We start from the raw sequence: 26,067 nt of genomic DNA on the forward strand, positions 1-26,067 counted from the left end.
TAATTGGATATGTGAGGGATACACTATATATTAAAAAAGTATGTGGACACCGTCAAATTTGTGGATTCGGCTATTTCAGCAACACCCGTTGCTGACAGGTGTATAAAATCGAGCACACAGCCATGCAATCTCCATAGACTAACTTTGACAGTAGAACGGCCTTACTGAAGAGGTCAGTGAATTTCAACGTGGCACCGTCATAGGATGCCACCTTTCCAACAAGTCAGTTTGTCAAATTTCTGCCCTTCTCGAGCTGCCCCGGTCAACTGTAAGTGCTGTTATTGTGAAGTGAAAATGTCTAGGAACAACAACGGCTCAGCCGCGAAGTGGTAGGCCACACAAGTTCACAGAACGAGACCGCCAAGTGCTGAAGCGCGTAGGGCGTAAAAAGTCTGTCCTCGGTTGCAGCACACACTGAGTTCCAAACTGCCTCCGGAAGCAACGTCAACACCAGAACTGTTCGTCAGGTGCTTCATGAAATTAGTTTCCATGGCCGAGCAGCCGCACACAAGCTTAAGGTCACTATGTGCAATGCCAAGCGTTGGCTGGAGTGGACCTCAACCCCATCGAACACCTTTGGGATGAATTGGAACGCAGACTGCGAGCCAGGCCTATTCGCTCAACATCAGTGGCTGACCTCACTAATAATCTTGTGGCGGAATGGAAGCAAGTCCCAGCAGCAATGTTCCAACATCTAGTGGAAAACCTTCCCAGAAGAGTGGAGGCTGTTATAGCAGCAAAGGGGGGGACCAACGCCATATTCATGCCCATGATTTTTGAATGTTTAATGAGCAGGTTTCCACATACTTTTGTCATGTAGTGTATAAAATAGAAGTTTACTGTAGGTAAGTGTGGTTTAGGTACATTTTCCATTCATTCTAGAAACTTTGTAAATTTCCCTAAACAATTGTGTAAGTTACGTACTTGTTTTCTCTCCTAGGAACATACCTAAGCTAGCTAATACTATATACCCTTTTCAACATTGATTTTAAGACTTTATTTGTACCTTCCAAATTGCATAGCTTTCCCATCAAACTGAAAGGCAGTGGTAGTATTTATGGCATGCTACTGATGATTGAACCCTGGCCAAAGCCAGATGATTTATCCTCATTCTTCTTTCTCTAAAGCTATAAATGCCACTGTTACTAAATCTGGGGCTAGCTAGCTTCAACGTCCCCGAAGAAAGCTGAACATGACAAAATGGAGTGCTATATTTAGGCACTCCAGACACAGTTTGTAGTTTAAGGATGGAAAAAAAAGAGGAGGATGAGCGAAACAGGAGGAGTGGGATGAGGTGAGTCTTTGTTATGAGTAAAAAGTCACAGTTTATCTTTTTAATTTAATAACACTCCTTGTGAAGTTTTGAAGAGTCTTTTAGGAGGAGAAAATCAGCCAGCTGTCTGGTTCTTATCCACGGCCCATGAATTCTGCAGATTGCAGCAGGTTAAGCTGTCTCCCTGTCTCTAATGGTGTGGAAAGTGGAGGGAGGTATTAATTGTACAAAAAGTAACTGACAGACACTTCCAAAGGAGAGTGTACAATTTCAGTTCTTATTTTAAAGCTGTGCCATTAATGCTGTATAGGTTGTTGGCGGTGTTTCACTAATTATACATTATATTGTAGGTATCAGGGTTTCGTTTTCAACCGGTCTGAACTTTTCATTAAATCATGTATACTGTATAAAGGAAGTAAAACATCTAAATCTGCTGGATAAACTGTCCAAAATGAATGCAGTTATGAATAGGATTATGTGAGTATGGTTATACAATTGATATGATTTTTGGAAATTGCAATTTAAAATGTATAGACACTAGCATACTGTCAGAGACGTGTGTATAGGTGGCAGGGAAGTCAGGCGCAGGAGAGTCAAACAGAGTCTTTTAATAAATGTCCAAGTAACACGCTCCATAAAACTAATAAGAAAAATGAATATAAACAAATATGGGTACGAGGACCCATCGGGCACCTATACAACTAAACACTACACTGACAATAAACAATCTTTGACAAAGACATGAGGGGAAACAGAGGGTTAAATACACAGCAGGTAATGGATGGGATTGAAAACAGGTGTGTGGGAAGACAAGACAAAACCAATGGAAAATGAAAAATGGATCGATGATGGCTAGAAGACCGGTGACGTCGACCGCCGAGCACTGCCCGAACAAGGAGAGGCAACGACTTCGGCAGAAGTCGTGACAGATACATAAACAGGCAATTTCACATTGAAAATAAAAGTTATATTGAATTGAGAAAACCACTTTCAACTTGTCTAGAAAGAGCAGAGAAAAATGGAAATACCTGTAGGCCTCAGTAAATAATACAGTATACAGTATATACTATACTTCGGGCCCTATAGTGTTCATATATCACAATTTCTAGGACTTAAGCACATATTATAGAGACCAATGTTTCCAATCATCTCTATATGAATAGGGGGAATCCAGCAGAAAGAGGAACGGAAAAAGAAAGTGTTTTTACAGAGGGGAACCCACTGGGCACCCCATGAGATTACAGCTTATATTCGCCCACTTCAAAATAAAGCCAAAAGCTAGTTACATTTCCAATGCGGCTTTCAACCATCTAAAAGCACAATCAAATTCCAATGAAAAAACAATGTCTGATATTTGGTTTAGTTGTCACCCATAACGTCCATCACTGCACTTTCAACTATTTAAAAGCACAACAAAGTTCAAATGGAAATACAATGTCAGATCATTTGTTCATTTATGCAACAGGTTGTGTTATCATTGTGCTACGTCTAATAGCAAAACCAAATGACCTGGATTGCAGTTCAGATTACATTAGAAAATACATTGAGCAAGTGATCAATGCCATACGAGGATTTGCGACGATTTATGCATGCTATCTTGAACATGCACACTTTATATGATTACATAAGAAGAAGTGTATAGTTACAGTAACCTCAAAATGTGGCCATAGATGTGTTACTCATTTAAAGATTGAATGTTACATTAGGTTGCAAAATAGCCTGAACTTTACGATATTTACTGTATTACAAAAGTCATATTGAATTGTGTTTGGTTGTGCAACCAAATATCAACATTTGAAGGAGATCTATCTACTGCTTGTATAGTTCCATCTGAGCCACAGGCTTAATCCCATTCTTTAACCTTTATTTTTGTTTGAGTTGAAGGAGTGAATCCAACATATAATTTGTTAACTTGTTGACAAGTTAATAGGCTTGTCACGACTTCTACCGAAGTCGAAGTCTCTCCTTGTTCGGGCGGTGCTCGGCGGTCGACGTCACCGGTCTTCTATCCATCATTGATCAATTTTTCATTTTCCATTGGTTTTGTCTTGTCTTCCTACACACCTGGTTTCAATCTCATTCATTACCTGTTGTGTATTTAACCCTCTGTTTCCCCTCATGTCTTTGTCAGAGATTGTTTGTTATTCAGTGTTGTGTTGTTTTTGCATTGGTGCGCGACTGGGTCTTCGTACCCACTTTGTTAATTGTTACATTTAGTGTTTGGAGCATGTTTAGTTTATTATTAAATAACTCCATTACACTCAGTTTGATTATCCTGCGCCTGACCTCCCTGCCACCTATACACACGACTCTGACAAGGCTCTTTATTGTATGTCAAAGGTGATGTTGGATTGTGTTTGGTCGTCAACGCAACCAAATCTCAACATTTTGTCACGTTCTGAGCTTAGTACCTTTTTTTATGTCTCTATTTTTTGGTTTGGTCAGGGCGTGAGTTGGGGTAGGCATTCTATGTTTTTGTTCTATGTTTTGTATTTCTGTGTTTGGCCTGGTATGGTTCCCAATCAGAGGCAGCTGTCTATCGTTGTCTCCGATTGAGAACTATACTTAGGTAGCCTGTTCCCACCTGTGTTGGTGGGTAGTTGTTTCCTGTTTTGTGTTTTTTCACCTTACAGGACTGTTTCGTGTCACTCACTCTGTTGTTTTTTTTGTCATTCAGTGTTCAGTTTATTAAATTAAATTTACAATGAACACTTACCACGCTGCATGTTGGTCCGATGATTCCTATTCCTCATCAGACGAAGAGAGTCATTACACATTTAAAGTAGATTTATCTTCTGCATTGATAGTTCCATCTGTGCCATTGACTTAGTCTAGCTTTAATTCCAGTTTGTCTACAAAATATTAATTGATATGTTGGATTCACATCTCAACGAAAAAATATAAGTTAAAGAATAGGTCTAATTCAAATCAAACTTTAAAAGAGCTTGAAATAAAGTTTGAATTGATTTAGTCCTAATCTTTAATTTAGAATTTTGGTTGAGATGGATAAGTATAAAATCAACAGATTTAATTGCTGTAGAAAATGTCAGGTTAAAAACAATGCTTTTTGACTTTTAAATAATTTTTATCACTGAAATACAGTAAGATGGGTGGACGAATGCTCCCACAGGCGTGTTTTTCTCTCATCTTCCATAAATGTAAATTCATTCTTTCCAAGTATGGTTCATCTGATGAATCTATTGAATTCCAGCTCTCTCATCAAACTTTCTACTTTAAGTGTTTGCCTGTGTATTATAGTGGCTGTCAAATAAAGTGATAAATTAATGACATTCAACAGAACATTTTCAATTCTAGGTTCTCAACCCCGTGATTCCACATGTCATCTTTGCAAAGACTTGATCAAAATTATCTGTCAAGATCGTACACAGTTAGAAGTAGAGATCAAGTGTATTTTTAAATACTATAATTGTTTCAGTTCCTTGACATGTCTCTGTATTGTAGCTTACCTATCTGGGTAGCTTCTCAGAGTGTTAGGCTCAGGGATATTTTGCAATATTTTAAAACCTCAACTCCACATTTTTGAAACCATCAGAACTTTTAAGTAGGATTGTAGACCCTTCTTGAAATCTCAACCAAAGTTTTTGAGCAGTTTTGAGACTGACATTTACACATGCGTACACACACACACACACACACACACACACACACACACACACACACACACACACACACACACACACACACACACACTTGAGAAAGTAACACAAATGAGGGCATAAGGCTCAAATTGTGTTAATTGGTTTTACAGCCTTGTTTTTCCATTACACAATATGAGATCCATAGACCCGCTTGCCCTACTGTAATATTGCATGCAGCAGAGTCAGAGGGTCAGTACTGAGAAGGAAATGACAGTTTTGACTTTATACCATCTGGCTTGCTGTCTTCTCCCGTTCCCTTCGCCCATAGGGCTGGTGGCTGGTGTGTGGTCTCCAGGTTTCGGAGTGAGGTCAGAATGTTGTCCCAGAGGGATACGAGATGGGTGAGACAGTGTTGACCACAATGGTCACCCCTGATTGGGGTCGCCATGTCGATGAAGGCCAAGCGGGAAAACGTGACCAGGCAGGATATAGGACTAGACACCTTTCAAATAAAATACTATTTTATTTGTCACATGCGTCGTAGACAACAGGTGTAGACAAACAGTGAAATGTTTACTTACGGGTCCTTTTCAAACAATGCAGAGTTAAAGATAAAATAAAAAATAAATAGAAAAATGGAAATAGTGACACAGTGAATAAGAAATAAAAACAAAGAGTAAAAATAGCATATGGGTCTTTCTAAAAACAAATGGGCCATTAAGATCAACATTTCAAAATGGTTTGAAACAAAATAAAAAGGGAGGTTCATGCAGTTCCACACGTGTATTTAGAGGAATAAAAGTGAATATGTGCAAATTGGCCCATACCTCTAATATATGCAAATTGGCCCATGACTCATTCTTAAGCAGGGTTCATACAGACATTGTCAAGTCAAATTCAAGGATTGTCAGGAACTTTTCAAGCACTTTTTAAGGACCTCAATGTTATATAATTGTATAATTTATATAATTGTACATGTAGAGTGTAATATAGAACCCCCCCTCCCCAAAAGCCATGCAAAAGTAAATAAATAAAATAAAAATTAGGCCGTTACCTCTTTAAGAAAAATTATACTTTTTGGGGGGGCTTGCCAATGCATTCATATTGAAATTATTATAACATAAACAAAATTGAGAATAATGTGGACTAAATAGTTTGGATGCATGCTTGGCAATTGTTTCTGTGCCCTATGTGTCCGACACAGACACATGTAATAAATCCATGAACAGCAGTAGCATTAATCTCACCATTTGAATTTTCCCCATCACTGTTTTCCTAATGAGAAAGTCACCAAAAACTTGGTTCCATTTTTAATAGATGGATTTGTATGGAAGCCAAGATAGAAGCGAACATTAAATGACATGATGAAAGTGAGGCTGGTCGGGGAGGATGGGTAGGAGTATAACGCGAATGTCTAGCAACCCAAAGGTTGTGTGTTTGAATCTTATCATGAAAAACGTTCACATTTTCGCTAACTTAATTAGCTACTTTGCAACAACTTACTCTACTTTTTAGCAACATTACGACTACTTAGCATGTTAGCTAACCCTTCCTCTAACCTTAATCCTTTCATCTAACTCCTAAACCTAACCCTTTAACTAGCCCTAGCCTGAACCGTAACCCCTAACCCTAATGTTAACCCCAAGCCTAGCTAACATTAGCCACCTAGCTAGTCTTGCTAACGTTAGCCACAACAAATTGGAATTTGTGTAATGTACACAAATCCTTTTTAAAAAAAAGAAAATTGTGTAATGCACACAAAATGCATTGTAATGAAAATTGTGTAATACACACAAAATAGTGTCCTTCTTCGTGTACCAGTCACAAATTCTGAATAAGTAATTTGTTTCTATTTCACAATAAGCTTTGATAATGTGTTGTTTAAAATTGCCGGTGTAACATGGTTACCAAAATGTGTTTGTCATGTTATTTCATTATCCAATCATATTGTGAAGAAGCCCACTAGGCTATGAAATATTGAAATCGAGTAGACAACAACAGATGATCAACATTAATTTGCTAGGGATAGTAGATCCAACGTGGATCCAGGCACACAACTGTCTTTACCTGCGTAACGGAATATTCTGGACCTTCATTGCCAACACCTTTTTTCCAGCACTTGGGCTGTTGTTGCATTGCATGTGCTATCACAACAGCTGTTTGTCACTTCACTGTCATTCGGAAAATGTCTACCTGGATCAGATGATGATGTGTGAAAATATCATGGCGTAATTAATATCTAATCTAACTGATTCATGCTTAATATATATGATATAATGACAACATATACTGCCATAAATGCAAGGACGGAAAAGTAATGTTTTATATTACACGATTTTGTATGGAAGTTTCAAGACACCAACCATGATATAGGGTTAAACAGAGGTTTTTAACCAACTTGTGAATTGTATTGAATATAGCTATGATCCCCCTTATAAGTTGATGTAGTGACATCTTTTTTTATTTGTATTATTATCAATGACTTATTAACAGCTGTAACTGCTGCCCTAGTTTATAGAAGGACCCATACAGGGAGTTGAAAATAACATAGTTACCTACACAGTGCCTTCGGAAAGTATTCAGACCCTTTGACTTTATCGACATTTTGTTGCTTTACAGTCTTATTCTAAAAATGACACACAACACCCTATAATGTCAAAGCAAAAACAGTGTTTTTAGAAATGTTTGCTAATTTATAAAAAATGAAATGATCACATTTACATAAGTATTCAGACCCTTTACGCAGTACTTTTTTGAAGCACCTTTGTCAGAAATGACAGCCTCGAGTCTTCTTGGGTATGAAGCAACAAGCTTGGCACACCTGTATTTGGGGAGTTTCTCCCATTCTTCTCTGTAGATCCTCTCAAGCTCTGTCAAGTTGGATGAGGAGCGTTGCTGCACAGCTATTTTCAGGTTTCTACAGATATTATTGATCAGTTTAAAGTCCGGGCTCTGGCTAAACCACTCAAGGACATTCGGAGACTTGTCCTGAAGCCACTCCTGCGTTGTCTTGGCTGTGTGCTTAGGGTCGTTGTCCTGTTGGTAGGTGAACCTTTGCCCCAGTCTGACATATCCAATTGCATTTACTGCAGGTGGACTCCAATAAAGTTGTGGAAACATCAGTCTCATAGCAAAGGGTCTGAATACTTAAAGTACCAGTCAAAAGTTTGGACACACCTTCTAATTAAAGTTTTTTTTTCTCTCACTATTTTCTACATTGTAGAAAAATAGTTTAGACATCAAAACTATGAAGTAACACATATGGAATAACCAAACAATGTTTAAATAAATATTTTTTATTTTAGATTCTTCAAAGTAGCCACTCTTTGCCTCAATGACAGCTTTGCACACTCTTGGCATTCTCTCAACCAGCTAAATGAGGAATGCTTTTCGAACAGTCTTGAAGGAGTTCCCACATATGCTGAGCACGCGTTGGCTGCTTTTCCTTCACTCTGCGGTCCAACTCAACCCAAACCAACTCAATTGGGTTGAGGTCGGCTGATTGTGGAGGGCAGGTCATCTGATGCAGCACTCCATCACTCTCCTTCTTGGTCAAATAGCCCTTACATAGCCTGGAGGTGTGTTGGGTCATTGTCCTGTTGAAAAGGGCTATCTTTTCTGTACCACCCCTACCTTGCCACAACACAACTAATTTGCTCAAATGTGTTAAGAAGGAAAGAAATTCCACAAATTAACTTTTAACAAGGCACACCTGTTATATGAAATGCATTCCAGATGACAACCTCGTGAAGCTGGTTGAGAGAATGCCAAGAATGTGCAAAGCTGTCATCAAGGCAAAGGTTGGCTACTTTGAAGCATCTCAAATATAAAATATATTTGGATTTGTTGAACACTTTTTTGGTTACTGCGTGTTATTTAATGTTAAAATAGTGCCAATGTGTAGGGCTGCTGTCTTATCGGCTCTCAACCAATCATGCTATTTTGTTTGTTTTTTCGCGTTGTTCGTAACTTGTTTTGTACATAATATTGCTGCTACTGTCTCCTATGACCGAAAAAAGCTTTTTAAAATCAGAACTGGGATTGCTCACCTCAAACTGGACGAAGAGTTTTTCTACAATGAGTTGGACGCAAGGGCTATACTGTTGACACCCGACCAGGTCCCAATCCCTGTGATTCGCTGGAGAAGGAAACAGAGATTTTGAGGCAAAAGATCAGGGTGCCTTGTGAGGACCAGGTGATGAGTGGCTATTCTGCCCTTGCCTTCCATTCTGCTAGCTAATGTTCAATCGCTAGAAAATAAATGGGATTACTGAAAGCACGTCTATCCTACCAACGGGACATTAAAAACGGTAATATGTTATGCTTCACTGAGTTGTGGATGAACGACGACGTTAAGAACATAGAGCTGGCAGGTTATACACTCTATCGGCAAGACAGAACAGCAGTCTCTGGTAAAACACGAGGCAGGAGCCTATGCATTTATGTAAACAACATGCACGATATCTAAGGAAGTCTCAAAGTTTTGCTCGCCTGAGGTTGGGTATCTTATGATAAGCTGTAGACCACACTATTTACCCAGAAAGTTTTCATCTGTATTTTTCATAGCTGTCTAAATACCATCACAGAGTGAGGCTGGAACTAAAACCACACTAAATGAGCTGTATTCCCCCCAAAACAAACAGGAAAACGCTCATCCAGAGGCGGCGTTCCTAGTGGCCGGTGACTTTAATGCAGGGAAACTTGAATCAGTTTCACTGAATTTCTATCAGCATGTTAAATGTGCAACTAAAGAAAACATATTCTAGACCACCTCTACTCCACACACAGAGACTCGTACAAAGCTCTCCCTTGCTCTCCATTTGGCAAATCTGACCATAACTCTGTCCTCTTGATTCCTGCTTACAAGCAAAAATGAAAGCAGGAAACACCAGTCACTAAGTCTATAAAAAAGTAGTCAGATGAACCAGATGCTAAACTACAGGACTGGACTATGTTCCAGGATTCTTCCGATGGCATTGAGGAGTACACCACATCAGTCATTGGCTTTAAAAAGTGAATCGAGTATGTCTTCCCCACAGTGACTGTATGTACATACCCCAACCAGAAGCCATGGATTACAGGCAAAATTCGCACTGAGCTAAAGTGTAGAGCTGCCACTTTCAAGGAGTGGGGCTCTAACCCGGAAGCTTATAAGAAATCCCGCTACGCCCTCAAACGAGCAAAGCGTCAATACAGGACTGAGACCGAATTGTATTACACCGGCTCCGACGCTCGTTGGATGTGGCAGGGCCTGCAAACTATTACAAACTACAAAGGGAAGCACAGCCGAGAGCTGCTCAGTGACACGAGACTACCAGACAAGCTAAATAAGTTCTATGCTCGCTTCAAAGCACGTACCACCGAAACATGCATGAGAGCACCAACTGTTCCGGATGACTGTGTATTCACGCTCTCCGCAGCCAATGTGAGTAAGACCTTTAAACAGGTCAACATTCACAAGGCCGCTGGGCCAGAGATTACCAGGATGTGTACTCCGAGCATGGGCTGACCAACTGGCAAGTGTCTTCACTGATAATTTCAACCTCTCTGTAATAGTACCGTGTTTCAAGCAGACCACCATAGCCCCTGTGCCCAAGAACACTAAGGTAACCTGCCCAAATGACCACCGACCCGTAGCACTCGTGTCTGTAGCCATGAAATGCTTTGAAAGGCTGGTCATGGCTCACGTCAACACCATTATCCAAAAAACCCTAGACTCACTCCAATTTGTATACCGCACCAAAGATCCACAGATGATGCAATCTCTATTGCACTCCACACTGCCCTTTCCCACCTGGACAAAAGGAACACCTATGTGAGAATGCTATTCATTGACTACAGCTCAGTGTTCAACACCATAGTGCCCTCAAAGCTCATCACTAAGCTAAGGACCCTGGGACTAAACAGCTCCCTCTGCAAGTGGATCCTAGACTTCCTGACGGGGCGCCCCCAGGTGGTAAGGGTACAACACAACACGCTGATCCTCAACACGAGGGCCCCTCAGGGGTGCGTGCTCAGTCCCCTCCTGTACTCCCTGTACACTCATGACTGCATGTCCAGGCACAACTCCAACACCATCATTAAGTTTGCTGATGACACAACTGATCACCGACAACAGCGAGACAGCCTATAGGGAGGAGATCAGAGACCTGACCATGTGGTGCAAGGACAACAACCTCTCCCTCAACATGATCAAGACAAAGGAGATTATTGTGGACTACAGGAAAAAGAGGGCCGAGCACGCCCCCATTCTCATCGACGGGGCTGTAGTGGAGCAGGTTGAGCTTCAAGTTCCTTGGCGTCCACATCAACAACAAATTAATATGGTCCAAGCACACCAAGACAGTCGTGAAGAGGGCAAGACAAAACCTATTCCCCCTCAGGAGACTGGAATGATTTGGCATGGGTCCTGAGATCTTCAAAATATTTTACAGCTGCACCATCGAGAGCATCCTGACGGGTTGCATCACTGCCTGGTATGGAAACTGCTCGGCCTCCGACCGCAAGGCACTACAGAGGCTAGTGTGTACGGCCCAGTACATCACCGGAGCCAAGCTTCCTGCCATCCAGGACCTCTATACCAGGCGGTGTCAGAAGAAGGCCATAAAAATTGTCAAAGACTCCAGCCACCCTAGTCAATGACTGTTCTCTCTGCTTCCGCACGGCAAGCGGTACCGGAGAGCCAAGTTTAGGTCCAAGAGGCTTCTAAACAGCTTCTATCCCCAAACCATAAGACCCAAACATCCCAGATGCATTTACACATTGACTCTGTACCGGTACCCCCTGTATATAGCCCCCCTATTGTTATTTACTGCTGCTCTTTAATTATTAGTTTTTCATATCTCTTACTTTTAAAACCTTTTTATTCTTTAGGTATTTGCTTAAGAGCTTGTAAGTAAGCATTTCACTGTAATACCTGTTGTATTCGGCGCATGTGACAAATTACATTTGATTTAACAGTTTTCATGTCTTCACTATTACTGTATAATGTAGAAAATAGTAAAAAATAAAGAAAAACCCTTGAATGAGTAGGTCTGTCCAAACGTTTGACTGGTACTGTACATAAATAAATCTGTTTTTGATTATTTATTAAACATTTGCAAAAAAGTATAAAAACCTGTTGTTTTATATTTCTCATTATGGGTTATTGTGTGTATATTACAAAGTGGTATTTTATTTAAATACATTTTAGAATAAGGCTGTAACGTGACAATGTGGAAAAAGTGAAGGGGTCTGAATACTTTTTGAACGCACTGTATACAAGGAGTAGCCTACGAGTACCGTGTCAATGTGTAGGGGTACGAGGTTATTGAGATAGCTATAATATGTACTGTACACACACACACACACGCACGCGCACACACACACACACTCTACTACCACACTGCAAGCGGTACCAATGCACCAAGTCTGGAACCAACAGGACCCTGAAAAGCTTCTACCCCCAAGCCATAACAATTCTAAACAAGACTGCTAAATAGCTTATCAAAAGGCTACCCAGACTACCTGCATAGACCTTTTTTTGCACAAACTCTCTTGCACTGAAACTCTCTTGCACTCTCTTGCACACACGCTTGACTCCACCGACAGCATTTTCTTGTTGGCTAATGGCCCTATATCGCTCGTTAAGTGCAGTCTTAGTGCTAGCACCAGTTTGTGGTGGTAAATGGACAGCTACGAAAAATACTGATGAAAACTATTGGTAAATATACTGAACAAAAATATAAATGCAACACGCAACAATAGTTACAGTTCATATAAGGAAATGTGTCAATTTAAATAAATTAATTATTCCTTAATCTATGGAATTCACATGACTGGGAATACAGATACAGTGCCTTAGGAAGGTATTTAGACCCCTTGACTTTTTCCACATTTTGTAAGGTTACAGCCTTATGCTAAAATTGATTTAATTGTTTTCTTTCCTCATCCATTTGGGCGGTATGCAAATTGGAGTGGGTCCAATATCGCATAATGACAAAGCAAAAACATTTTTTTCAAAATGTTTGCTAATTTATTACAAAAGATCTGAAATATCACACGGACAAATCCTTTGACCTCATGGCATGATTTTTGCTCTGACATGCACTGTCAAATGTGGGACCTTATATAGACGTGTGTGCCTTTCCAAATCATGTACAATCAATTGAATTTACCACAGGTAGACTCCAATAAAGTTGTAAAAACATCTCAAGGATGGGCAATGGAAACAGGATGCACCTGAGCTCAATTTCAAGTCTCATAGCAAAGGGTATGAAGACTTATGTAAATAAGATTTTTTTTTATCAATAGTAAAATTGCAAGAATTTCGTAAAACCTGTTTTCGCTCTGTCATTATTGGTTATTGTGTGTAGATTTCAGGATTTTTGTTTATTTAATCAAATTTAGAGTCAAGGGGTCTGAATACATTCCAAAGTCACTGTATGTTACATTTCGTACAGTATGTATTAATTTGTGGATGTTCACCATACCTTTCGTATGATATGTTATAAATGAATATGTATATGACACTGTACATACAGTATGTTATGAATTGTACAATATGTCACTTTGTAAAATGAATGGATTTACATACAAAACATAAAGCTTAAGATGGACACAATTCCTCTCCCAGTCCCCCACATGCCTGTATGTTTGAGCACACACACACACACCTCACTCCCCTTCTTGGCTTCCATGGCAACCCCCACGGGAACCTTTACCCAATAGAACCTTTCCCCCACGGGAACCACACCTGTTGGCATTCTCACAGACAATCACAACATTGTTTCAATAATGTATATAACTTTCACGCAGCTCTGGTATTTGAAGCTTTTTTGAGGCCTTGTCACAAGTCATTCTGTGGCAGCACAATGACCAAACGATAAACTGTATGTGAGGCTCTTGATCATATCTTTGATTATGACACTGGTGAGGATGAGAGAGGCCAGGAAACTTACAGTGGTTTAGTCTGTGATAAATAGCACAATATGTCTCATCTGAGTATTTGTTATAGTCCAAATAAAAAATGTTGAACTCAAAAACGATTTGTATGAGCTCAGGTCAATGAGGCCTACAGGCCATAAATAGCAAATAGAAGTTCAAAACGTGTAATGTTCACAAGAGCTTAACCTGATAAAAAGATCTAACACAACATTAGGTGATAATATATGTATTATTATGGATTTATAATCAGCTATAATAGGGCTGTAATTTTGAACCGGGAACACAAAATGAATTAACATGAAACGAACACAAAAGGAGGGTTAATTTATCAATCAAGTCCAAGGGAGGAGTGAAAACCCGTTGACACTCAGCCCTCCGTGGAATGAGTTTGACACATGCCCAATGGGGACAAACTCAATAACCCTGCATCCTGTGTGTGGCAAAGCAATTCACTTTTTGTCCTGAATTTACTGTTGTAAATTGAGTCCGCGACTGAGTAAAACTTACATTTCCTGCAATTCTACACATTTTTCCGTGACTTATGCAATGTTAATGATATCTGAGTGAGAGCGACTAACAAAATCAATTGTTAGTCAACCTGGAGGTCAGGGCCCCCCGACTGATCGGTATTCGGCCATGATTACTAGCTAGCTAGAATCTTAAAAAAAAAAAAAAAAGTTTTTTACTTTGTCATTATGGGGTACTGTGTGTAGATGGGTGAGAGAGAAAAACAACTATTTAATCCATTTTGAATTCAGGCTGTAACAAAACAAAATGTGGAATAAGTCAAAGGGTAAAAACATTTCTGAAGCACTTTATGGGCTTTTTTGCTTTTCTGTCATACATAATGTGCCTGTACAGTGCATTCATTTTTATTTTATTTTGTTAATTTAACCTCTATTTAACTAGGCAAGTCAGTTAAGAACAATTTCTTATTTACAATGATGGCCTACAGCGGCCAAAACCGGACGATGCTGGGCCAAATGTGCGCCACCCTATGGGACTCCCAATCACGGGCGGTTGTGATACAGCCTGGATTCAAACCAAGGTGTCTGTAGTGACACCTCAAGCACTGAGATGCAGTTCCTTAGACTGCTGCACCAATCGGGGAGCCCAGTATTTTGACCCTTTGACTTTTTCCAAAAAGATTTACGTTAAAGCATTATTCTAAAATCTATTAAATAGTTTACACACAATACCCAATCTACACACAATACCCAATACCCATATAGCAAATTTATTTAAATAAAAAACTGAAATATTACATTTACATAAGTATTCAGACCCTTTGCTCAGTACTTTGTTGAAGCACCTTTGGCAGTGATTTACAGCCTCAAGTCTCATTGGGTATGACGCTTCAAGCTTGGCACACATGTATTTGGGGAGTTTCTTCCATTCTTCTCTGCAGATCCTCTCAAGATCTGTCAGGTTGGATGGAGAGTTCGCTGCACAGCTATTTTCAGGTCTCTTAAAAGATGTTTGATCAGGTTCAAGTCTGGGCTCTGGCTGGGCCACTCAAGGACTGTCACGTCCTGACCATAGAAAGCCTGTATTTTCTATGGTAGAGGAGGTCAGAGTGTGACTAGGGGTTTTAGTCTAGTTTATTATTTCTATGCGGGGTTCTAGGTTTATTGTCTATGTTTGTGTATGATTCCCAATTAGAGGCAGCTGGTAATCGTTGTCTCTAATTGGGGATCATACTTAAGTTGCATTTTTCCACCTGTGGGTTATGGGATATTGTTTATGTTACTGTGTTTGGAGTTTGTGCATGTTGCACCTCTGTAGTCACTGTTTGTTTGTTTATTGTTTATTGTTTTGTTAAGTTTCACTATTATTAAAGCATGTGGAACTCTACATTCGCTGCGCCTTGGTCCACTTCTACATGTCTTGGATGTGTGCTTAGAGCTGTTGTCCTGTTGCAAGGTGAACCGTCGACCCAGTCTGAGGTCCTGAGCGCTCTGGAGCAGGTTTTAATCAAGGATCTCTCCTAACTAGTCTCCCAGTCCCTGCCTCTGAAAAACATCCCCAGAGCATGATGCTTCCACCACCGTGCTTCACCGTAGAGATGGTGCCAGGTATCCTCCAGAGGTGATTCTTGGCGTTCACGCCAAAGAGTTCAAACTTGTTTTCATTAGACCAGAGAATCTTGTTTCTCATGGTCTGAGAGTCATTTAGGTGGCTTTTGGAAAACTCCAAGTGGACTGTCATTTGCCTTTTTCTGAGGGGCGACTTCCGTCTTGCCACATGTGGACTCCAATTAAGTTGTTGAAACATGTCAAGGATGATCAATGGAAATAGGATGCACCTGAGCTCAATTTCAAGTCTCATAGCAAAGACTCGGAATGCTTATGTAAATACGGTATCTGTTATTATTTTGAATACATTTGCAAACATTTCTAAAAACCTGTTTTCGCTTTGTGATTATGGGATATTGTGTGTAAATTGAGTTTTTTTTTTTTATCGATTTTTAGAACAAGTAACAAAACAAAATATGGAAAAAGGGAAGGTGTCTGAATATTTTGGACTTTGGCTCATAAATTGTCTTTAATCTGGCTCAGGTACTGTAGCATCAGGTTTGAATTTTCATGCCGATCAAAGCTCTAATCAAATCCAGACATATTTATATGCTTTATATGATTTAGAATGATAACTACGGCTTAACCAGGAAATTCCGCATTACCCAGGAGCAAAGTGATTTATTCTCCAAATAGAGCATTTCTAAAATACAGGGAAACTATTAAACGCTTAGCCAGAGTGAGGATATACAATAATTGGACCTTTCCATCACCATAACCTGCATTCAGAATGACTGACAGGGTAGGGAAGACAGATTAATGAGACTACCTAAATGATATAAACTGGAAGAACCATATCAGTAACAGGTGCAATAAATACAACTACTAACAATTTGGATTAGTTTAGAAAAAGGTATATTATTTGAATGGCGACCTGTCATTCAGGGCTTGAGTTAATAAAGCTGCATACAAACATGGTATTCTTTTGGCTTTCTTGAGTAATGCAGCTTCAAAATGCAGGTGTTTCAGCCTAGCTCAGTGCTTTCTGTGGTGGTGGGTCAACCAGCGGAAAATACGGAGTGTAGGAGTTGGTAATGTTCTCTAGTTGTGCCGTGATTGGCTCAGTGTTCTGTCACTCATGGGGACTCTATGTCACCGCCAAGACGATGGGGAGAGCTCAAAAAATCAAACCCCTTGGTTGCTGATATAGAGTTACATTAGAAGTGCCCATCCAAGAAGGCTCAAGGACATTGGTCACAGATAAAATGATGTCAAATCACGTTATATCTACAGTAGCTTTGATTGGACTGAAAAAAAATCTTAGCTAGCAGTCATCATCATGAATCAAGTTCACAATCTACTGGTAAATCCTGTTTAATTGTTGTCATATGAAGAGAAATAATGAAGAGAAATTATAGATAAAACGCATCGGTGCTCATCGGCCATAAGCATTACACAACAAATTGGAAGTCGCAAATTCAACAATGAGTGGTTTTTAAGGAATCAGTGGCTAACTGCAAGAATTGCAAAGCCATCACTAGCCTGCGATTCAGTGGAGTGGCTGTAATTAAGGGTCCCTTTTCCAAGCTTAAAATGACAAACATTCAACATTGGCCATGATGTCAATTAAGCATTATTTGTGCCGCACTCAAAACAACTGTTAACTCGGAACTGGAAAATCTCAGACTTCAGTGAGTTCAAGACAACTGGGAACTCGAAAAAACAAGCTCCTACTGGGAAAATATGTTCTGAATGGTCATCCAACTCAGAATTGTAAATCGGGAACTCGGGCCTCTTTCTAGAGCTACGACCTGAAGATCACTGATGTCATCATGAATCAACCTGTTGTCTTGAAAGCACCATGAATACAGAGAATGCCAAACTTTGATGATAAAGTTGGATGACATAATTTGCCCATGAAGGACTGTTCAAGTGAGCACAGCACAACAAGATGAGTCCAAAAATGTATTGTATGCTGCTGCATAAAGTATGTAATATGCCAGGGAGATATGTATATTGTAGCTAAGAAAGCAATACTAAGTGTATGTTGTGTAGTAAGCTTTAAATGCCAATGTGCCTCACCCTAATAATTTGGTCTAATTTCACCCACTGTTCTGACTTAGTGGTGCACATGTAGCCCATAACCTGTTTTAGAGAAATGTAATTGTTGAATATTGTAAGAGTTTTATATGTTTATATGCCCCCTATATTTATCCTGCGGTTCTGGCTTAGGGAGAACACTGTAAGAACGGTCCATGTTCTGAATTATGTCACTGTGCATTTCTAAAGGGCTTTACAAATAGGTATATTAACTACGTCCGTCCGAGCTCGCTCATTAATGTATTTATCGAAATTACGGATTGCCACATTTCCACTTGTCGTCCCCTTATGCCATAGTTTGTACATCTCAATTGTCAGTAGAAACCACTATTGTTTTAAGCAAGACAGCCGTATCAGCTATGTTTTTTTAAGGCATTAAATGAGGCTGAATGAACTGTTCAGTTCGTTGCCAAACAAGGCTCTGCTGATAGCCAGGTGTAGCAGTGGTAAGATGTTGGGGCTGTTGTTGGAACTCTGCTGTTGGGACAGCTTTATGTAGGCCCTAACAATTTGTGTGCACCGTTTGTCACCTTTTATAGTGCAATTAATGTATTGTTCAGTGTTGTGTTGTGTAGTAGCTTTGCTGGCATGCATCCCACATTTACTTTTTTGTTTGCCCCACCAAGACATACATGCTAAAATCACCACTGGTTATTTGATTGGATTAGTTTAGAAAAAGGTATGTTATGTGTCTTGTGAAGCATAAGATAATCAACCAATAAATGTACATGCAAAAACACAGATATTAAAACAAACAAATCTTTAAAATCAACCTGCTATAGAGCATGCTGGGAAATATGATAATAATGGGTATGGTTGAGTGTTTTATTCCACACAGAGTAAAAATGACACAATCACAGTCAACTGTGGTTATTAACCTTGGGATTCTTTTATACCTGAGCGATAAGTTAATTTAACTTCTGAATCAACACTAGAAATTTTACGCTGTAAAATCAACACAAGGTAAAATTTGCCAGTTGACTGTGTACCATACAATACACTTGTAATGAGTGCACTGATAGTCGGGAAGCGAGTTCAGGGAGTGAGTGTTTTAATAAAAAACAGAAACAATGAACACGAAACACACCGCACCGACATGAAAACAGAGTCAATAACACCTGAGGAAAGAACCAAGGGGAGTGACAGATATAGGGAAGATAATCAAGGAGGTGTTGGAGTCCAGGTGAGTGTCATGAGGCGCAGGTGTGCGAGACGATGGTGACAGGTGTGCGGGATAATCAGCAGCCAGATTAATTAGAGGCCGGAGAGTGAGCATACATGACAACACTGTGGTTCACTCATACTTCCTTCTATTCTCATACTCTCTGCTCAATAAAATCACAGAAAATACTCATTCGAAAGACAGAAATCACGGCAAAGATATCAACTATGTTAGTACTATATAAGTACAATTACTAGATACATGCACACATATTGCCATATACAATAGGTACAGTTTAAAACATTCTCACACATTCTCTTATCTTATTTAACTTCTCAGATTACTCAAACTCCTAATATTAAAGTTTAAACACTGAGGTAAACGGTAATGGTCATGCACTATTTAAAAGAAAGACAAAAAAATTACAATCAAAAGCTTATTCAGATTCAGAAGGGTTCTAAGTAGAATCAAAAACATGTTAAAGGTTCTGAGTAGAACCCTTTGCCCTACAAATAACCCTTGTCTTCCAAAAAGGGTTCTTCATATGAAAACGGTTCTGGGTAGAACTCTATCCCTCCGCAAAGAACACTTTTGGAATCATGATAATGCACTTCATATTTTATCTCTATACTCGCCAAAGTGTATTTCCAAAACGCAACTCAATATTAGGAAAGTGTTCCTAATGTTTGGTATACTCAGTGTATAGCATTTTGGAATGAAACTCTTCATATAGTCTCATTTCAAAACATTACTGTGGCATTCTGTAGCATGTACATCTTGCATTAGCTTGATCAAAGCATCAAATGCACACCTTAGGATAAAACAAGTTCAATGATAGATGTGAACAAGAAAGACCAAGTTTCAGTGCTAAATCAATCTGAATAGACCACTAACAGTTAGCCTAATTTGCAGGGTAATACAAAGGAAACTAATTACAATAAAAGCATTTCTATTTTTCCCATATTTGTTTACAATAGTTAATTAACAGCGTTACATAACGGTGTGTAGGTTTTCTAGAGGCTCTGCCAGTAACTAAATTAAAGAGTGAACAACTTATTGAATGGATGTGGCACCCTTGATGTTTCATTTCCTGCTTGTATGGGGAATACACAATAATGAATCATGACGATAATTGTATTTGAATGAAGAAGCATAACTGAGCGTGAGAGAAAACAATGAGTTTTGAGAAACTGTTTGTGTGAACAGTGGCTCGTAACAACAGTTCTCAATGAATAGTTCTCAATGAATAGCCACAATGTGTGTCGCAATATATTTTGATTCAAAAGTGTTTAATGAAACCCAAATTATTTTTGATTGAATGAATGAATGCTTCTGAGGTAGCCAGAAGGGTTGATCAAAGTCCCAGGGAAACCGACAGAGAAATTAAGCACGTCATCTAGTAGGCAATCAAATGGAAATTGCTTTGTTGTGTCTCCTTTGAAAACAAAGGCTCAATTTACATTGTAAATTATACCTAACAAATATAGAAAACAAGGAAGGCTGCTAATACACTATTATTCATTATGGAAAATGTAAATGTAAAAAAAAAATGTTGATATTGTCATTCTGTCACACATCTGGCGACATACTCCTGAAAAAATGTAATCAATCACAAGATATCTCAGATTTGCTATGTTTTTATGCAGAGATCCATTTTCACCCTACTTTCTACTGACAAAAACATTTCAACACTCTCCTTCTGTCAATACCACTAAAGATGAGCAGAGAAAGATCTGAATGAGTTCTGTGGAAGACCGATCTGCAGTCCTCAAGGGGTGCTAAGTAACTTTGATGTCATTCAGCCCTTCCTAGTGTTTTTGGGAGATGTGGCCTGGCCTGCCCATCATATCTCCTCCACGTGCAACTCGAACATCTCACTTGACTCAGGGTTACTGAATCACTCAAGGATGCTTTCAAGGAAAATATGATGGTGGATATAAAAAGTTCAATTCTTAAATTCTGATTTTAACAGTCAGTGTGACAATTTGCGTGACCTCTTAGCTGTTCATCAGTTTCAAGCAGTCAGCCTTGTGCTCTATCTTCTGGCTTACGGCCCTTGGGATTTTATCTTCTCATCCCATAGTGGCCTTTTTCAATATCTCTGTGCTTGGAAAAAAGTATCTTTATTGTTTACTACTTTTGACCAGGGACCTGGGCTAGAATCGTATAGGCTGTGGGAGTCAATGTATACATGTGAAATGGAACCCTATTTGCTATTTTGTACACTTTTGACCAGAGCCCAATTTAGTGTGGTACTTTTGACCAGGGACCATTTCTATTTCAGACACATAGACTCCCACACTTAACATGCAGACTTGATTCTAGAAAGATCTAGGGAGATGAAAGGCAAGCCATTAGGATTGGAAACAGCCAATAGGAGACAACCAGGAAACAGCAGAGGGAGCACCCCCTTATCCATATTGACGGGACAGTAGTGGAGAAAGTGAGAAAGTTTTAAGTTCCTCGGCATACATATCACAGACAAACTGAAATGGTCCACCCACACAGACAGCGTGGTGAAGAAGGCACAACCGCGCCTCTTCAACCTCAGGAGGCTGAAGAAATTTGGTTTGTCACCGAAAACATTCTGCAACTGCTCCGCCCACAACCGTAAGGCTCTCCAGAGGGTAGTGAGTTCTGCACAACGCATCACTGGGGGCAAGCTACCTGGCCTCCAGGACACCTACACCACCCGATGTCACAGGAAGGCCAAAAAGATCATCAAGGACAACAACCACCCGAGTCACTGCCTGTTCACCCCGTTATCATCCAGAAGGCGAGGTCAGTACAGGTGCATCAAAGCTGGTACTGAGAGGCTGAAAACAGCTTCTATCATCAGACTGTTAAACAGCCATCACTAACATTGAGTGGCTGCTGCCAACATACTGACTCAAATATCCAGCCACATTAATAATTAAAAATTGGATGTAATAAATATATCACTAGTCACTTAAACAATGACACTTTATATAATGTTTACATACCCTACATTACTCATATCATATTACATATCATATTGTACTCTACACCATCTACTGAGTCTTGCCTATGCCGCAAGGCCATTGCTCGTCCATATATTTATATGTACATATTCTTATTCATTCCTTTACACTTGTGTGTGTATAAGGTAGTTGTTGTGAAATTGTTAGATTACTTGTTAGATATTACTGCACGAACTTGAAGCACAAGCATTTCACTACCCTCGCATTAACATCTGTATGTGACCAATACAATTTGATTTGATTTGAACCACATTACTGTCCTCTGCATTCACGGAACCTAAGCAATGAAAACCCACTGTCAACAGAATACTTAGTATGATCACTAGCAGGATCATTGGTACGAACGTAACTGACCTTTCTGACCTGTATCAGACATTAGTCATGCGGAAGGCCCAATCCATTCTGAGGAACTCTCAATCCATTCTGAGGAACTCCCAAGTTTGATTAATTTTTGTTGCTTCCCTCTAAGTGCAGATACAGGTTCCTTAAATTTAAAACTAACCGGTCAAAACTCTCCTTCATGTAAGATGCTACTAGCTTTCTTAATACAACATAGTACTGTACTGTTAGGTATAGGCTGACTCTCTTTTCATGAATGGTTTACAGGTCTTCTTCCTGTACATATTTTTGCTATATATGTTGTTTTTGTGTATATTTATTTTCATGTGTACATTATGTTTTTACTATGTGCTGCAAAATTCATTGCCCCCGGGATAATAGATTCTACTCTACTGATCTGTACAAGAGAAGTGTACAGAAATGAGAAGGATAGCAGCCTATATATCATGTATTCATATTCTGTATTTTCTGCATTCAAATATTCTGTGTTTTTTGCATTCAATTGGATTCAGCAGATGTTTCATCATTCACTGTTTCAACCTTATATCAGACTGGAAGCAGTTTCTCTCCATCTCCTCCCTGCTTGGGCAGCATATTACAGTATAAGGGCTACTGTGTGTGACGCCTCCCTACTTACCCCTGCTCTAAGGCTGTGTTCGCAGCCCAATTCAGCTATTTGGTCCAATTATTGTCAAAAGAACTGATCTGATTGGTCAAAATATCAATTATTGGCAAAAGAACTGATCTGATTGGTCAAAATATCAATTATTGACAAAAGATCAGAATTGATCTGACTGTCAACACAGCTTATGGTCTGCTGGCTGTCGCCTCTCCGACTGTCTCAGAGAAATAAACCAATAGGACTCTTAAGGAGAACCATCCATATTTGATTTTTTCCCCTGGGACTCTTTTTGAAGCATGTGTTTATGGAGCAAAAAAAGCTTTGAAAAGTATTCCGTTTTCAGTTTATAAATGCTAATCATTATTATCATTTAAAGAATATAAAGCTACAATGAATTCCTATGAAATATAAACGCGCCAGTAACACTGAATAACATCTCACTGGCAATTGCCTCCTTTTAAAACTGTGCATGTCAAGGTTTGTGAAATGTGGGGAGGAGAAGAGAAGACGGATATGAAAATCTAAAAATAAAAGAAAATGATTGAAGATGAGTTTCAATGGAAAGTTAGGAAAGTACTCTGGAACTGCAATGCTCCTAATCTAAGCTGGAGAATTGGAAGACAAATGAGAAAGGGGATTTTGTTGAAACCATGGCCTTCCCTTTGGATTGAGTGTGAGGCGAGATATGAATGGTTTTATTCGTGAGCTTCCTGATAGCTGAGATGTTTCACTTGTCAGCTTAGGAAATTACTTTTTCTGTGAAAAATGAGTTGGCTCTCAGGTGAAGGGGACTATGTAGATATTCACTGTCAACATTACTTCAGGAAACCATCCGTATTATTTTTTCAGTGAGTTGTAACCTATATTTATTGTGAAATGGCCAGGATTTAGGCAGGATACACAGACACAAACGGCTGGTCAGTGGTCCCCAGTTCCCAAGCCTTCAGTTTGGTATAGGTCAATGTAGGGACTATGTCTCAAATGCATTCTTCAGCATCAGCAAGGTTAATCGTTTGATTATCATATCTATATGCATTTCATTGCCTTTGGTCAGAATATCGCAATGTTTTTTATAGAAATGCTTTCGTAAAGGTCAAAATAAGACCTTAAAAAAAAGCTCATCAGGTATGATATAGTCAAGCACGGTTTATAACCAAGCTTGTACCCAATCCTGCTTTGAATACATGCAATCAAGTCTTCCCCCTTTTCTAAAGCTGTGGATCAATGTCAGTGACCATCTGCCTCTTTTTTTTCCTCATTAGAGCCATTTCACTATAAGCAGACTGCTGAGCTTGGAAAGCCTTTACTTCTGCAGTATGAAATAGCAGCAGTTAACACTATTTCTAGTCTGCAGAGACAGCTGCGAAATGTAGTTATTGCCACCCCATCATTACGAAATTAAATATCTAGAAATGCTATGAACAGGGTACACTCTATAAAAAGCTGAACTGTTATAAAAACCATCTTCAAAAACTGCAAAGTAGGAACCGGAAAAATGGAAATAAATAAAGAATAAGACAACAGCGTCATAGTAAATCAGTTCTTGATAGCCTTCAGAGGTTGAAAACAACTGTCATTAATATGTAGATGAAGTGCTGCCATTTACTGTGGATGAATGATGACATTATCACTTTACATTGAACAACTGTTGTATGGAAAGGTTGCAAAGGGAGTGAGCACGACAACAACACAACAAGGTTATAATAAGTTGAAATGGGATGACTCACCTACTCCGCTATTGAATTCAATTGAGCTTCATCATCAGGCATAATTCAAATTGGATAGGCTCTAGGATACATTACTTCGGTTTATTCTATACTTGAAGCACAGTACTTCACACGACACATGAAGGAGCTTTGTGGGGGTAATGCTATTTTTTCTGGGAGAATCTATAAGGACACAGTGCTGGTAAGCTTGAAGCAAAGTGGTGAGATCCAACATGAGGCAAAGATCCATTAAGACAAGGTCAGTCTTTAAAGTTAGTTGGCCCCATGTTGAATCTCAACTATACTTTACATCAAGCTTTCCGCCTTGCCAGTCAGTCCTCTACATTCTATAGAACAACAATCCCTGACATAGAACCAGCTGCTACCATGGCGGTGGGCCTTTGTCCCTCCTGTCTCTATTTAGATGACACAGGAATCCAGGGACCAGAATGTACACTAAATGTCACGTATACTCCCTCTCTGGCCTCTAGGTCACCAGGCTGCTGATTATCCTGGCACACCTGTCATCATCGTCTTGCGCACCTGCGCCTTATGACGCTCACCTGGACTCCAATCACCTCCTTGATTATCTTCCCTATATCTGTCACTCCCCTTGGTTCTTTCCTCAGGTGTTATTGACTCTGTTTTCATGTCGGTGCGTTAATTGTGTTCCGTGTTTATTGTTTTGTTTATTGATTAAAACACTCATTCCCTGTACTTGCTTCCCGACTCTCAGCGCACTCATTACACTCAATAATGCTTAGTTATGGTCCATGTGACATCCTCAGCTCTACAATATACTCAGCTCCTCTTCCCGGAAGCCAAGTTCGAAGAAGAATGGCATATATCGATATAAAGGACAAGCCAATGGACAGTGTCTAATCTACTGTAAAAAAAATAATAACAAAAGATCAAACGGGAAAATTATGTGTGATTATACTATAAGTTAAATTTAATACAACTGCGACCTTGCACAGTCTAGCCATGCCTTACGTTTCGGGCATAGTTGGGATGTTCTTTTGTCGCAGGAGAGTCACTGTCAGTGTCACGCCTATGTCCAGTTTGTCAATTTGGCGTAGTGTAGTAGGGTGTGTTACATTTACACAATACTTGTATTTTGGGAAAACAGTAAGCATGCTAGCTCTTGAATTATGATCACATGATTGGCTCTCTTTCTCGCTCTGTCGGCCTCTCACAATACACACATGATGTCTGTGTCACACACTCACACAATTATGTTACATGTTATAACACAACTTGAAGCGTCAGTCTGCAGCTCAACTATATCAATTGTAATCAGATAAAGGGCTTGGGAATTCAAACA

The sequence above is a fragment of the Oncorhynchus clarkii genome, chromosome 12, assembly GCF_045791955.1.
Source record: "Oncorhynchus clarkii lewisi isolate Uvic-CL-2024 chromosome 12, UVic_Ocla_1.0, whole genome shotgun sequence".
Classification (NCBI taxonomy): Eukaryota; Metazoa; Chordata; class Actinopteri; order Salmoniformes; family Salmonidae; genus Oncorhynchus; species Oncorhynchus clarkii.